The sequence below is a fragment of the Hylobates moloch genome, unplaced genomic scaffold (genome assembly GCF_009828535.3).
Source record: "Hylobates moloch isolate HMO894 unplaced genomic scaffold, HMol_V3 SCAFFOLD_9, whole genome shotgun sequence".
Classification (NCBI taxonomy): Eukaryota; Metazoa; Chordata; class Mammalia; order Primates; family Hylobatidae; genus Hylobates; species Hylobates moloch.
The window spans coordinates 29731672-29747636 of record NW_026652284.1 but is presented as its reverse complement, the minus strand read 5'-3'; positions in this window follow the sequence as shown (position 1 = coordinate 29747636).

The following is a 15965-nucleotide window of genomic DNA, read 5'->3' as shown; positions in this document are numbered from 1 at the left end:
CCCTTCATGGAAAGCTAGCATGATGAAATAGCCCTTTCTGATTTGGTCCCTGCCTACCCCAACAGACTGGAGCCCTGCATCTGCAGGTCATAATCTCTGTAGCAGCATTATTGACTACACACACTATACAGTTGCCTCTCCGTATCTGTGGGTGCCACATAACTGTGGATTCAACCAACCTGCAGTAAAAAATATTCAAGAAAAAAACTGCATTTGTACTGAACATCTACAGACTTCCCCCCCATGATTATTCCCTAAACAATATAGTACGGCCAACTATTTATTTAGCAGTTATGTTGTGTTAGATATTATAAATAATCTAGAAATGATTGGAGGTCTGTAGGAGGATTTAGGATATTCTTTACCAGAATATTGCATCATCTTATATAAGGCACCTGAGCATAGGTGGATTTTGGTATCCGCGAGGATCCTGGAACCAATCCCCTGTGAAGACTGAGGGACGACTGTACATACCATGGCATGCTCTCTTCCCATGCTCTCCCCTGCCTTTGTGTGTGCTGCTGTCTCTGTCTGGAATGTTTTCGCCTGTCCTCTCATAGACACAGCACGCTCCTGCTGTTCCTTCATGTCTCATTTACATATGACCTCTTCGAAAGCTTCACTGAATTCTGTGACCTAAGCAATTTATCTTTTATGATTCAATTGCATTTTTGAAATAGTTTTATTGCAGTATAATTTATGTCATATAGTTCAGCTATTTGAGATATTCAATTCTGTGGTTTTTAGTATATTTACAAAGTTGTGTAACAATCACCATAATGTAACTTTAGAACATTCTTGTAATCTCTAAAAGAAATCTTATACACATTACCAGTAACTCTCCATTTCCCCTCATAGTCTTGGCAGCCCTTGGCAACAACTGATCTATTTTCTACCTCTCTATATTTGCTTATTGTGGACATTTCTTTTTGTTCTTTCTTTGTTTCTTTTCTTTCTTTTTTTGAGATGGGGTCTTGCTCTGTTGCCTAGGCTGGTGTACAGTGGTGTGATCATAGCTCACTGCAACCTTGGACTCCTGGCCTCAAGAAATTCTCCCACCTCCCAAAGTACTGGGATTACAGATGTGAGCCACCATGGCCAGCTTGGACATTACATGTAAATAGAATCATGATCTTTTGTGACTGACTTCTTTCACTGAAGATAATGTTTCCAAGGTTCATCCATTTGTAACATGTATCAGTACTTCATTCCTTTTTATGGCCAAATAATATTCCATTATATGGGATATAGCACATCTTATTAATCAGTTGAACATTTGTGTACAAGTTTTTGTTTGAACTCAATTCCTTTGGGTATGTACCTAGCAGTGGAATCGCTGATCATGAGGCAACTTTATGTTTGACCTTTTGAGGAACTCTCACCCTAATTTCCAAAGTGAATGGCACCATTTCCCATCCTATTAGCAATGTGTAGAGGTTCCAATTTCTTCCCATCCTTGCCAATACTTTTATTTTCTGTCTTTTAATCTTATCTATCCTAGGGGGTATGAAGTAGTATCTCATTGTGATTTTGCTTTGCATTTCCGTGAGCACTAATGATGTTGACTACTAGCCTTATCAGGTGCTCAGAAGCCATTTGTATCTTTTTTTGTAGAAATGTCTATTCAAATCCTTTGTCATTTCTAAGTTGGATTAATTTTTTAAAGTTTATTGAGTTGTAAGGGTTTAAAAATATCTATTCTATATGTCCATGTTGTTCTGTAATTTATTTTAAAAAATAAAAAATAGATTCTAGATCTTAGCAGATACATGATTTGAAAATATTTTCTTTCAGTCTTTTACTTTCTTGATGGTTTTCTTTGAAGCACAGAAGTTTTTAATTCAGTGAAGTCCAACTTATCTGTTTTCTCTTTAATCACTTGCTATTGTTGTCCTATATAAGAAATCAGTGCCTAACCCAAGATTCCAAAGATTTACTCCTGTGTTTTCTTCTAAGAGTTTTATAGTTTTAGCTCTTACACTTGGTCTATGAGGACTCACTTGTATTTTGTACATAATTTCATTTTAGCAATAATCATACTATCTTCTATTGTTTGCAAGTCTGTCTTCCCACTAGACTGGTACTCCTCAGGAACTGGAAGTCATTTCATTTTTCCGGCTCCTACTACCTGGTGCTATACTGTCAAATATTTAGTGGTCAATATTTATTGAGAGAATGAAAAGAAAAAATACCTCACATAAATGAGAATAAAACCTTACGATAGTTTAACCAAGAAACAAATATAAAAATGATATATGGCTCTACAAAGTTACTCATTTTAAATATATTTAAAGAAGACTTGCAATGCACCAAGCAAGTCCTGAGTTGTAGGATATAATTATTAACAAGACAGATTTAGTCTTTGTTCTTGAAACTCATACCTGGAATAGAAGACAGACAATAAACAATGACCAATGTGATGGATATTTACAAAGAGACAGTGCAAGGTGCAGTAGAAGTGTTCTAGGTCATTTGGAAATGAATTGCTCTACTAATGTCAGTTTTTAAACTGAAATTGGTCCTTTCAAACCTGAAATCTGGTGATTTTTCACTCCTTTGTGAGAAGACACATTGGTCTTCTTTCAGCTGCTGAAACCTCTCATACTCTGGCCAGCCATAGGACTTGAGATGACCATTGGGTTTTTTTTGTTGTTGTTGTTTGTTTGTTTGTTTTTGAGATGGAATCTCGCTCTGTTGCCCAGGCTGGAGTGCAGTGGCACGATCTCAGCTCACTGCAACCTCTGCCTCCCGGGTTCAAGTGATTCTCCTGCCTCAGCCTCCTGAGTAGCTGGGATTACAGGCACGTGCCACCAGGCCTGGCTAATTTTTGTATTTTTAGTAGAGACGGGGTTTCACCATGTTGGTCAGGCTGGTCTCGAACTCCTGACCTCGTGATCCACTCACCTCAGCCTCCCAAAGTGCTGGGATTACAGGCATGAGCCATTGTGCCCAGTGACCACTGGGTTTGGTAAGATGGAGGTTGTGTGGTTATGTTAGTTTGGGTTGTCCAGGAAATAGATGCCAAGACAGAGTTAGAAGCATAAGAGACTTATTGGCAATAACATTTGTGAAAATTAAAGGGGAGGGGAGGTAACAGGGAAAGCCTTCAGACTATAATGTAGATCTGATCCTTGTGAAAGGAAGGAAGAAGGATCAGGCAGGAAGAGCTGCAGACTGAGGTGTAGCTGAGAAAGTTTTGGCCAGCCTTGTGTGTAGAGCTCCAGCACAGAGACTTCCTATTGAGGATTTCCACATTGGATGGAGATGATGAGTCCTTGGACCACGACAGTGCCCTGTCATGCACTGTGGGCTCCTACCCTGCACTCTTGCCATCTTCCGCAGAAGGTCCTCGCTTCTGTCAGGAGACCTTCTCTCCACAAATCTCTCTTGGGTTTTGGTAATTATCCTTCTTGCTCCTTCAGGGACCCTATTGTTTATAGCCTTGGGGTACTGCAGTATCATTTGTCGTTTCCTTACCTGAACCCACACGCTTGAAGAGAGTGCCTTTATACAATTTCCCCAAATCACCCAATTTAAACATGACATTTGCTTCTGCTAGGACCCTGACTCTTATGGAGTCACTAGTGACTTTTAAGACAGTATTTTCTTTGGAAATGGTAGCAACAAATGGCTGACTGGAGTGGGTTCAAGAGAGAATGGGAAATGGTAAGATGGAGGCATGAGTATAAGCAACTCATTTGAGGGGATTTCCCTGCAAGGGAAGGCAGAGTAATGGGCACGTGGTGAAGAGAGGTGTAGGGAAGGGTTTTGCTTTTCTTTTTGGATGAGCTATATTATGATGTATTTACACGCAGATAAGAATGATCTATAAGAAAGATTTATTCTACAGGAGTTGCTTGCAGAAGCAAAGTCCTTGAGCAGCTCAGAGTTGATGGCATGTAGTGTACAGCTGACCTCAGTGACAAGATAGGGTGCCCACAGCAACCAGATAGAGGGCAGAATTTAGGGGTAGGCTGAGAATGGCAAGATGAAGTTGTCTGCTTCTGATTGCTTCTACTTTCTCAGTAAAATAGGAAACAAAATCAGGAGTGGAGATAGTGTGATGGCATTTGAGAAGAGAATGGAGGAAAACTGTGGAGGGTGAGTAGATTAAAGGGACATAATCAGACAGCAGGGCCCACTTGATATTTGGGGTCATACATTTAATGTGAGACTAGTAAGCAGAGCCACATAATTTTCTCCAGGCTATCTCCCTGTTTGGATACAGGTATGGAGAAGGCAGAGTTGGGCTTTGCCAGGCCAGTATGACAAAGGATGTGGAGGATGTGCAAGGGTGAGGGCAGGGGTGATGAAGTGAAGGCCATGAGGTGGTGGTCATGCTTGTTATACCATCACCCTCTGCCCTGAGAGTCTACCCTTTTCTGCTGTGAAAGGCAAATGTCTGCAGACTGCAGTACTGGGGCTCCCTCGCCCTTGACTTCCCACTGGAATGGGACTGGAAGTCTGTGGAAGACACTAGCCAAAAATCAGAGGGTTTGGGGATTTCTTTATACTCCCATCATCCCTCCTTGCCTTACTGTGGTTCCAACAGTGACTATGTTTGTTCTCCTGTGGCCACTGCCTGTGTCAGGTAGCTTTTCTGTTACTGTTTCAGCTCTAAGTGGGCTCCAGGGACCTCATTCTCTCCCCCGCCTCTTCAGGCTGTTGGTTGTAATAGCTTCCCATGCTCTTACTCCCCGGATACTTCACCATCCCTTGTTGGTTCATTCAACCGGCTACTCCTCTGTGAATAAGCCCTTCATTAAACTCTCTCCAGCTAAATTCTTTTGAATGGGCCATCTTTTCCTTGCCAGTTCTCTGACAGAGACAGAGGACACAGAAATGGTGCTAGGGCCTCTGAATTGGAGGCACCTATGTGGCTGAATTGTTGTGGAGGGTAACTGGCTGAGGAGGAAGTGGTGAGAGAGTGGGATGCTGGAAATGATTTCAGAGGTTGTGCAGTCACTGGCAATGAGATGCACAGGGTAGAAAGATGGGAGTGGGTAGCTGAGGTGAATGGAGGAGGAGAGCTTTGAGAGTGAGAAGTCAAGGCAGTAGGAGGCTAAGGGGCTCAGCACATGGATGCTAAATCACCAAGAATGACGGAAGGAGAAGAACGGAAAGGGAGCCAGTGAGGGAGCTGGGCACTAACATCTGCTGCAAATGAGGAAGAGCCTGAGAGGCTGGCAGATGATTGCCACAGGAGGGTAGTGGGTGGTGTAGTTTCAGGGCATGGACTTCCAGAAAAGCTGGGGTTTTTGAGCAAGGGAGGAGAATTTTCTGTCAGCAGCGATGAGGACCATGAAAGACACCCACTCCACCCCTAGGCTCTGTGGTATGTGGTGCGTGGGAGGGAAGAAACAGCCACCCCTTGAGAGGGCTCTAGGGAAGCAGGTTTCAGTTTTCAGTTAGAGTTGCCTCCAAGTTTCTGAGCGAGAAGGTGAAGAAAACATTTAGAAAGAGGCAGAGGGTGTTGGGGATTTGGTAGATGGCACACCTGGAGCTTTGGGGGATACACTGGAAGAGTTTGGGGACTGGGAAGGGGCTTTTGGCTTAAGCAAAATAAAGGGATGAATATAGCTTTGTGGGTAGGAGATTGTGGTGATGATGGACAACAATGGAGGTTTGACTCTGGAGGTGACTAAGGTGGAAAGAGTTTTGAAGCATTATAGAATGATCCTGAGGCCTTTTAGGGGAATGTGGAGGTTTAATAATAATTTTAGCTTCTGTTTTAGGATTGGCCTCTTAAGTTTATAGTGAAAGGTGGCTGCCATTAAATTCTCCAAGGGTAGGTCATGGTGGTGGGGAAAGTGGTCCTACCAAGACACATGGGCTCTGGAGGCCTCCCTCAGCAGATTTTTTGTTTTGTTTTGTTTTAGAGACAGGGACCAGGCTGGTCTCAAAATCCTGGCCTTAAGCAATCCTCTTGCCTCGGCATCCCAAAGTGCTGGGATTACAGGGGTGAGCTACCCCACCAGGGACCCCTCAAGCAGATTGATTGCTTGTGTGTGTTCAGCTCTGGAGGCCACATTCCAAGTAAGTAAGACTTTGGCAAACATAGCCTGGATCCTGAAATTCTCAGGATTCTTTTAATGACTGTAGGACAGAAGTCCGCTTATTTGGGATTAGGTCTATCCAGGAAAATTTGTGGTACAAGGTTGCTGTAATTATGAGAAATATAAAATAACAGAAATATGATCTTTGCCCTCAATGAGATTGTGTTTAGTTGGCCTTACAAGACATGTATAAGAATGAAAAACCTGTTCTGAGATGATGTGAAAGTAGGTACAAGAAATTACCTAATAGAAATAAGTTATAACTAAAATGGGACTGTTTGATTTCAACCTCTCCTTGGGGACAAATTGATGAAAAGTAAGAAACGAATGTTTGTTACATGCTTATTAAATTCCAGGCATTTTGCTTTTACATATATCATTTGGTCTTCACATAAATCTTATAAAATAGGTGTTGTTGTCTTTATTTAAAGACAGAGAAGCTGAGGCTCAGAGATGTTAAGTAATTTGCCCAAGGTCATAGGTCTAGGTATCTGTGTGCCTGCCAAATCCATTCTTTTTAATGTTTTTTGAGACAGGCCTCGCTATGTTGTCTAGGCTGGCCTTAAACCCTTGGGCTCAAGAGAACCTCCCAAGTAGCTGGAACTACAAGTGTGCACCACTGTGCAGCAAACAAACCCATTCTTGTCTCACGTAAACAGTCCTGCAGGGTCTGTACTTGCCAGAAAGACTGTGACTCTTCAGAGAGCAGTAATTCTCAATCTTATCTCATTCCTGATCTATTCAAGAGACTGGTTGCTGCCTACGTAGAAACACAAAGCCCATGAAAAAGACCCCAACAGATAATTTTTCTGTTTACATGCTATTGTTATATCATTAACAGTGAGTTTAAAAATATAAACTTGTACTTATCTGGTGAGAAGGAAATTGTATTTTCATGAGGAAGCAAAACCACTTCATTAATATTTGGAAATTGTATGATTTCCTTGAGTATACACTTTGCTGCTGTGGAAACGAGAAAACAAATTTATAATACAGTGTTGCTACTCGTATGTAAGACTGGCAGGAGATGGCATGTCACATTTAGAGGTAGATCTGGCAATTTGGGGAGAGCTGGTTGGTAATGGCTATGAAGATTCTGTGACCCATCTGACCACTATCTAGGTGTCTCTCTAGGGGTAGAATGTAATCCTGTGACCTATAGAAGCTTAAGGAGCCTAAGCACAAAGTGGACTTTCTCACCCTATTTAACCAAGCACATCAGGGCCTGAGTAATACTTCTCTGATGAAAGAGAGCCCAGTTTCAGTAAGTGGTGAATGCAAAGTGAAAAATGGAAACAGGAAGTAGAGAGAATATTTTCAAGAAGTTTAACTTTGAAGGGGAGAAGAGAGCAGGTTGTGTAAATAAAGAAGAATAAGGGAGTCAAGGTAGGTTTTGCTTTTGTTTTTTGAGTGATGTCACAGTTGAGCATGTTTATTAATAGACGGTAAGGAGGGGAGAGATGAAGAGGCTGAAGACAGGGGGAAGACGTGGGCAAAATGATGGACAGAGGTTTCTAAAGTTTGGAATCCACTAGAACTTTACATAGGAAGGGACACTTCTTTTTACACCAAAAGGATGGAGGGAGGAGGAAAGGCTAGTAGAGACAGGGCAGTCACAGAATGACAGTGGATGTTCTTCCACGTGGATGGTGAACTCAGGAAGGGCACTGCAAGGAGAACCGTGAGCCAAGTTTATGTTTTGAATTGTTACAAATAAAAACTACAGGCAAAATACATTTAACAGAGTTTACTCGAACATTAAAGGATTCACGAAGTAGGGAGCACTCAAAACCAGAAGAGGTTCACAGAATTGTGTTTCAGCCGTGTGAGCAGCAGGCTTTTATAGGCTGAACAAGCAAAGAAATTACTTGGCCAGGCACAGTGGCTCACGCCTGTAATCTCAGCACTCTGGGAGGCTGAGGTGGGCAGATCACCTGAGGTCAGGAGTTCTGTGACCCATCTGACCACTATCTAGGTGTCTCTCTAGGGGTAGAATGTAATCCTGTGACCTATAGAAGCTTAAGGAGCCTAAGCACAAAGTGGACTTGGTTAAGTGGTACCATTAGGAGTAGTTGGTATGTTTTTTGGCCCTTTCTACTTGTCCACCTTTGGACTTGTAGTGTGTGCTCAATTACGAATGCCTCTCAACTTATGATGAGGCTGTGTCCCAAGCCTGGCCAACATGGTGAAACCCCATCTCTATTAAAAATACAAAAATTAGCTGGGCGTGGTGGAGCGCACCTGTAATCCCAGCTACTCAGGAGGCTGAGGCAGGAGAATCGCCTGAACCCAGGAGGCAGAGGTTGAAGCTAGCCGAGATTGTGTCACAGCACTCCAGCCTAGGTGACAGAGTGAGACTCTGTCTAAAAAAAAAAAAAAAGAAAAGGAATTACTTGATTGGGTCCAGCTAAACATTTCCCTTATTTGGGTGCAATCTGATGGAAGTCTTTAGAGGTAAGTTGGTGGTTTGTGATTGGTTAAGCTTAAGTGTCCTTTTACTGTTTCTATTGAATTGGGTTTTAGTTTGTTTGTGTAGGAGCCTAAGGTGCTCATTGGCCTTATGGCTGCCCAATTACTTTTTTTTTTTAATTTTATTTATTTATTTTTGAGACAGAGTCTCGCTCTGTTGCCCAGGCTGGAGTGCAATGGTATGATCTCGGCTTACTGCAACCTCCGCCTCCCGGGTTCAAGCGATTCTCCTGCCTCAGTCACCCAAGTGGTTGGAATTACAGGTGCCCGCCACCATGCCCAGCTAATTTTTGTATTTTTAGTAGAGACAGGGTTTTGCCATGTTGGTCAGGCTGGTCTTGAACTCCTGACCTCAGGTGATCCACACACCTCGGTCTCCTAAAGTGCTGGAATCACAGATGTGAGCCAGCGCACCCAGCCAATTACTTATTTTAACAGAATGAATGAGTGGGGAGTAGCAGTAATAACGGCCCAAGGAAATATGTCAGCAGGAACAGGGATTTTTCAGGCATAGGGGGCACTGAATGGTTTAGAGAGGGAGAAGGCTATTAGCCCCACCTCAAGACATACAAAGTTTGACAGAGGAAAGATGTTCATTTAAGAGGGCTGAAGGGGATTGGTGTTTTGAGGGGAGAGCCAGGTATATAGTTAAAGCAGCTGGTGAGAGGGAATGTTTGGTGCAGTGGCAGAAGTTGTAGGAAGTTTATTTATAATGGAATGAATTATATTAGTTATAACTCTTTTCGTTGCAAGTGACTGAAATGGGAATAGAGTGAACCGAAAGTTAAGAGAGTCAAAAGAAAAGCTTCAGGAGCCAGGGTGCATTGTGGATCTTAGGAAATAGAACCAGGCACTTGACTTCATTAGATTCTCTCTCTACCTTTTTCTCTCCTTTATTTTTCTTCTGTCTTCTGTTTCAGCTTGGCTTCACTTTTTCCTATTGTAAATGTAAAATTTATTTACATGGCAGAGAACATGGTCACTTGCCGGTTCTATCAGAACAATTCCAAGGAAAGACCTAAAGTAGGCTGGTTTAGGTTGCATGATCATTTCTGGTTCAATTATTGTGGCCCATCTTGGCCACATGCTTTTCCTTGTGGGTAGGGTGAGTTTAGTACCAGAAGGTGTGGAGGAACAAGTACTAGACAAGTAGAACCACCATGGGTGTCCTAGAGAACGTGGTGTAAAGGATCTGGAGGTACAGGAACAGTGGGAGGTGGTTGGATCAGGGAAGAAAAATCCAACTGTAATGTGAATGTTAGTGAATGAGAAGAATGGATGGAGTGACTTGTATTTGAGGCAATGGCCAAGGACTGTGGGGATATCTAGTAGGGTGATTTCTAAAATAATCTCAGCAATCACAGATAGGGGAAGGACTTCAGTTTGAATTTGTTGTACTTTCAAGAGGGTTCTAGTTCCTAGGAACAGACAGGAAAATGGTGACAGCTAATTGGTTCCTGGGAGGCTGGCACGTTCTGGAGACAGCAGCAGTTTCTGGGGATGCTTCACAAGGTTATTATGCACTGACATCTGCCATGGACCACCAAATAGAACATTTTCACCTGATCAGAATTAAACGTTGACAACATCATTTTGTACAAAATGCCTTCCCCAAATTAGAAGGACTTATGCCTCAGGGAATTTGTGACTGACGGAACTGAATAGATATCTTGTAGCCATCAAAAACTGGCATGTGGCTCAGTGCCTAGTAGAACCCAGGTCTTGGGGTAATGGCCAAGGATTCTTTGGAGCTCCTTCCTTGCTTGCATCAGCCCATGTGTTCCAAGACAAAGCTTATGGCACAAATTAAAACTACAACGTATACAATTCTTTGCAGTTCCCAAAGCACTTTTGATATACATTACTAATTTTAACTTTATGTAAACCTAGAACATAATGTTATCTCTGTTTCAAATGAGGAGATAGAGGCTCAGAAAAATAACTTACGGTTTTACAACTAAGTTTTAACTCCCAGGATGAAGAATATGAATTTTAGCTTATAAAATTATGGTCAGATTATACTAAAGACTAAATAGGGTACTTTGTGGCAATTAATTGGTATAAGTCAAAGTGAAATAATCATAAGGGAATACGTGAATGTACTGTTAACAACATTAAAATAAAATTAATATTTATTGGATGCCAAGCACTATGCCTAACACTACAAACTACTCATTTAATAGTGACAACAACTCATTGAGTCAGACCCTATTACCATTCCTTTTCTACAGATGAAGACTGATTAGACAAATATTACTAAACTGTTAATACTACCACCATGATAAGTGGAAACAGGAATAGGCTGCATACAGGGAAATCAACTAATAGTAGTTGATTTTAATTAGGAAATGAGCACTAGGCTAGGGAAAGAAGAGAAAGGAATAAATCCTTGAGTCTGTCTAAGACAAATGATAGGTTTTCTCCCTGTGAAGCAAACCACTTTTATTTCTTAGGCCATTTATCCCTCCTTCTGAGTATCACTTATACCAATCAGCATTTTCTTTGGTTCTTGATCTGCCTTCAAACTACATCCTCAAATTGTAGCATAAATATTTCCCAGTTAAGTGAAGTGCGGCTAAAAAGAAACAAGGGTGACAAAGGACTAATTCAGCTCGGGACATGGGAGAATGGTAATGCCATTTACCCACATGGTGTGTAGGGAAAGGGAGGTAATCAGGAAATTTTCAGTAAGCTGAAAAGTTTGGTTTTGGATGCACTGGGTTTCTTCACATGCATGTCTGGTCTTTGGGAGACAGCCAAATAAAGGATCCCTACAGACAGCAAAAGATTCAGGCCTGGGGCTTTGGTGAGTGATTCAAGCTAATCACACATTTGGAAATTATTCAGCATGGTGGTAATGTTAACAACACCAAAATGGATTAGCTTGTTGAGGTGGTGAATAAAAAGAAAGAACAATGCATTTAGTCTTGGGGGTGTCCATATGAAAGAGGCTTAAGGGGAACCAGGAATTATGTATATGTCATTTTAATAGCAAATTTCAGAGTCTTTTTCAAATGATAAGTTTCCCATAGTCTCCACAAAACTGAATGAGGAAATTTTTAAAAGTCCATAATATTCTTTTACTCTATCATCCTAGTAACTGATTTATTTTAGGCTTAAATGCTATTTCAAGAAATGTGCTGGTCTAAGAGACAGTACTATTAGGTTATTTCCTCCCATTTTGAAATGTATTAAAAACGTACTAAATGAGCCAAGTAATATAATAGGGAAAGAAATAGAGAATAATTACATTAAATAACTGAATTCCAAGAATAATAGCTTCCAGGAAGCCAAGGCAAAAAGTGATCATGGCGAATTAACTAGATATTATCCCATGTAGAGTTTTGGAAACATGGCTAATTATCAGTATCACAAGGGCTGTCCCTCACCAGGAGAGTCCAGGGAATGGTCTTAGAGCTGAGAAGCTGTGTTGTTTTAATTTAAAAGTTTCCCAGGAAATTCTGAGAACTAATCAAATTTGACAAGCACTACTCTAATAAAGGAAACATAGAAGTTCACAGGAGAGACAAACTTTTTTTCTAGCTCTGAAATCAGAAAGAGATTTTGTTCCATTGACATTGAAGAACATTCGATAATAAAACAGTGTCCTCAATGGAATTAAAAAAAAAACAGGTAAGATTTTATCTGTCTTTTTTTTTATTTTTAATAGAGACAAGGTCTTGGTGTCACCTGGGCTGGAGTTCAGTGATGCTAATTTTGGCTCACTGTAACAAACTCCTGGGCTGAAGTGATTCTCCTGCCTCAGCCTCCCAAGCAGCTAGGACTACAGGTGTGCACCACCATGCCCAGCTAATTGTGCCTGGCTAATTTTTAACTTTTTTATAGAGACCAGTATTGCAATGTTGTCCAAGCTAGTCTTGAATTCCTGGCCTCAAGCCAACCTCTTGCCTTTTGCCTCCTAAAGGTCTGGGATTGCAGGTGTGTACCACCACACTCGGACTTATATGTCTGTGTCTTTATACTGACTTTTGACAAAATAAAAGCCACCAACATAATATTAAATTACAATTCTGTTGCTGTAGTAAAAGAATCATCTGGGTCAGTTGAAAAAAACTATACTCCTTTGGGGCCCAGAAATTTGCATTTGTAATAAGCCACCAGTTGATAGTGATACAAATGGTCCAGGAACGCATTTTTACACTGAGAGAATGGATGGTTAACAACAGTCCTTAGCATTTTAGGTTTAGATATCAAATGTTAAGGTGTACCATTTGTAATAGACATTTTCACCATTTTTGAAAACTGAAGCAGGGTTAATCTACTTCTATAAGCTGGGAAGACTTCTGTGGTACAAAACCAGAACACTTCTAGTGAAACTTTTCTTCAACACTCAGGAAAATATTAAAAGCATGGGTTGCTTTATATGCCACTAGAGTAGATATTAATCTCACTCTAAAAAGAAGAAATTCATACTCAATGGATTAAAACCTTTTAAAATCATGGGATAAAACATGGGAAAACGAATTTACTAGTCTTTTGGTAGAGATGCACTTAAAACACTAAACAGCCAAAGACATCACTGTGTTAATACAACCATATATAATATAAGGTCATATATATGGTCCTGACTTGCTGCAACCCAACATATTTGGAAACATCTGATTTGTAGCAACACGATTTTCAAGATTGGTCTTTATTTTCAAATACATCAGGAAAAGATATTCTTAAGGGGAGTGCTTCTTTGTGGTCATAGTCATCTCATACTTCTTAAAAACACTAGTAAAAATAAGTAGAGGAATCTGCCATATAAATGTTGCATTCCTACAGATTTAGTAGTAACTTGACCACACACAGAGAAAATGTGGTGTTGGCTGAAGACTAAGGGATAGAGGCAGGGTCCTTTTTCTCTTTACTAGTTATAGAATCTAGTTACTAGTTACTGAACCCTAAATTCAAGTCAACTCTCAGTGAGAGAAACTTGAACTATCATAGATTTTTAATACTCTAATATATTGTGACTAAAAAACAAAGGTAGGATCTACCACAGACATATAAATAGCACCCTGCTGGATTCAGGTAACTTTGGATCTAGTTCTTTTTAGATGGTTTTCATACTGCAGTATAGGTCATAGAAGTCTGACTCCAGTTCACCTTAATTCTCTAGGTCCTTTAGTCTAGATAGTAAGTGCAGGATTTCTTTTTAGGAAAAACTTTGTGCTTCAGAATAGTATCCATGAAATAATATGAATTTGGAAATTTCTATTTTTAAACCTAAGTGAGCAATAAATAAGCATGTACCTTTCATTGTTTCCAATTCCTGATAGCTTTTGCAGGATAAAAATTCTAGGACAAAAATGCTTATTCCACTGAACTAAAAAGTTGGAACCCATCCATTGCATACTATCAGTATTTTGACATTAAAAATTTAAAGTTTTACCAAACTAATAAATAGACCTAATTTAAATATTAAATAGTAACAGCAGGAAAAACATTTCTCCATTCTCTCTCCTCCCAGTCCCACACTTCCCAAAGGCAACAACTAAACTCTTTTAGACTTTTTTTTCTAGTATTAACTAATAAAACACTTCTACTACTTCTCGATTTGCCAATTTTAGGCTTTATTGACTTTCTATTATCATAGGTGATGATTTAGTATTCTTAACCTCCCACTTCCTATCTCCTGTTATCCTATATCACCATTTTTTGGTCAGTGTTTACACTATCTCCTAAGAAAAAATGCAGAGGCAGAAAATATTTCATGATTATTTCCTTCCTTGCACTACCTTAGTTTTCTGGAATAAACAATTGTCTCACATTTTCTATCTGCATAGTTTTCTATGAACTCATTATTTCAATTGTTCAACTAGAGCTGTTGTATGACCACCAGCAGTTTTTTTTTTACCCCCAGTGCTCAAATATATCAGATAATATATTGGTTCCATTTTTCCCCCTGGAGATCTCTCTCTCTGAAGGTCCCCCTTCCTCCCGCTCCAATCTGGAGAAGGCTCTGGGCACACCTTTGTCTTATAACTTCTTCTTGGCGTTTTTCTGTGGTGGATTTACTATTTCAATTTTGTGCTTTCCTTTTTTTCCCATTTTTCTAGAGTATTATCATACTGCAGTTCTCTAAAGAGAGTTGCATGGCAGATACACTTTTTGAGTCCTTACATTCACACATGATTAATTGGTTGGCTATACATTTCTAGGATGCAAATAATTTCTCCCTCAGATTTTTAAAATTCATTAGTTATTTGAGATGGGGTCTTGCTATGTTGGCCAGGCTGGTCTCAAACTCCTGGCCTCAAGCAATCCTCCCATCTTGGCCTCCCAAAGTGCTGGGATTACAGGTGTGAGCCACTGCACCCAGCCTTCCCTCAGATTTTTGAAGGCTTTCTGTCCTAATACCCACTGAGCACTGAAAACGTCAGTGCCATTTTGATTTGTGTTCCCTTCTAAGTGATTAAAAATCCCTAATCCTACCACCACACCTACAACCTACAATCTCTTAAGAGCTTCTCCTTATTTCTGATGTTCTGAAATTTCACAATGGTATGTCTTGGTTTGGATTGTTTTATCTTTGTTACATTGTTGGTTATTAAGTAGACTGTTTCAATTTAGACTCATCTTGCAGGTCTGGGAAAATTTCTTATATTTCTTCTTTGATAATTTCTGTCTATTTTCAGTTCTTTTTTTGGGGGGACTCATTACATTAATATTGTACTTCCAGCTTGCCTCCTAAATTCTTCTATCTTTTCTATTTTCCATTTTTGTTTTTTGTTGTTCTATTTCTAAAAAATTTCTCAACTTTGTTTTTCAAACTTCCATGTATTTTGGTTATATATGTTTTTATTTTCCAAAGCTTTTTCATAGAGCTATTTTTCTTTTCCTTTTTTTTTTTTTCCCTTTGAGACAAAGTTTCACTCTGTTGCCCAGGCAGGAGTGCAGTGGCATGATCACAGCTCACTGTAGCCTCAACCTTCCAGGCTCAAGGGATCCTCCCATCTTAGCCCCTGCAGTAGCTGGGATTACAGGAGCACCATCATGCCCATCTAATTTTTTTTTTAATTTTAGTAGAGAGGAGGTCTCACTATGTTGCCCAGGCTTCTTGTGAACTACTGAGCTCAAGTGATCCCCCTGCCTGACCCTCCCAAAGTGCTGGAATTACAGGTGTGAGCTACCATGCCTCGCCTCTTTTAATATTATTTGAATATATACCTCTATTTACTTATTATTTTTTATTGGGCCTGGGAAAGGAGTAGCAATAATAATAAGCATTATTTCAAAGAATAATGCTTAATGTTTTAAAAAACTGTACATAATGTTAATGGCATTTAATGTGGATTGTTAGGGATTCAGAATGTTTAAAATTTAGCATTATGAGTGATTTCTCCGGATAAAACTGGTAACAAGCACTTTTTTGATAATTTAATTTTATATCACCCAATAATGGACAAAATAAGCATAAGCAGCACATAAAAT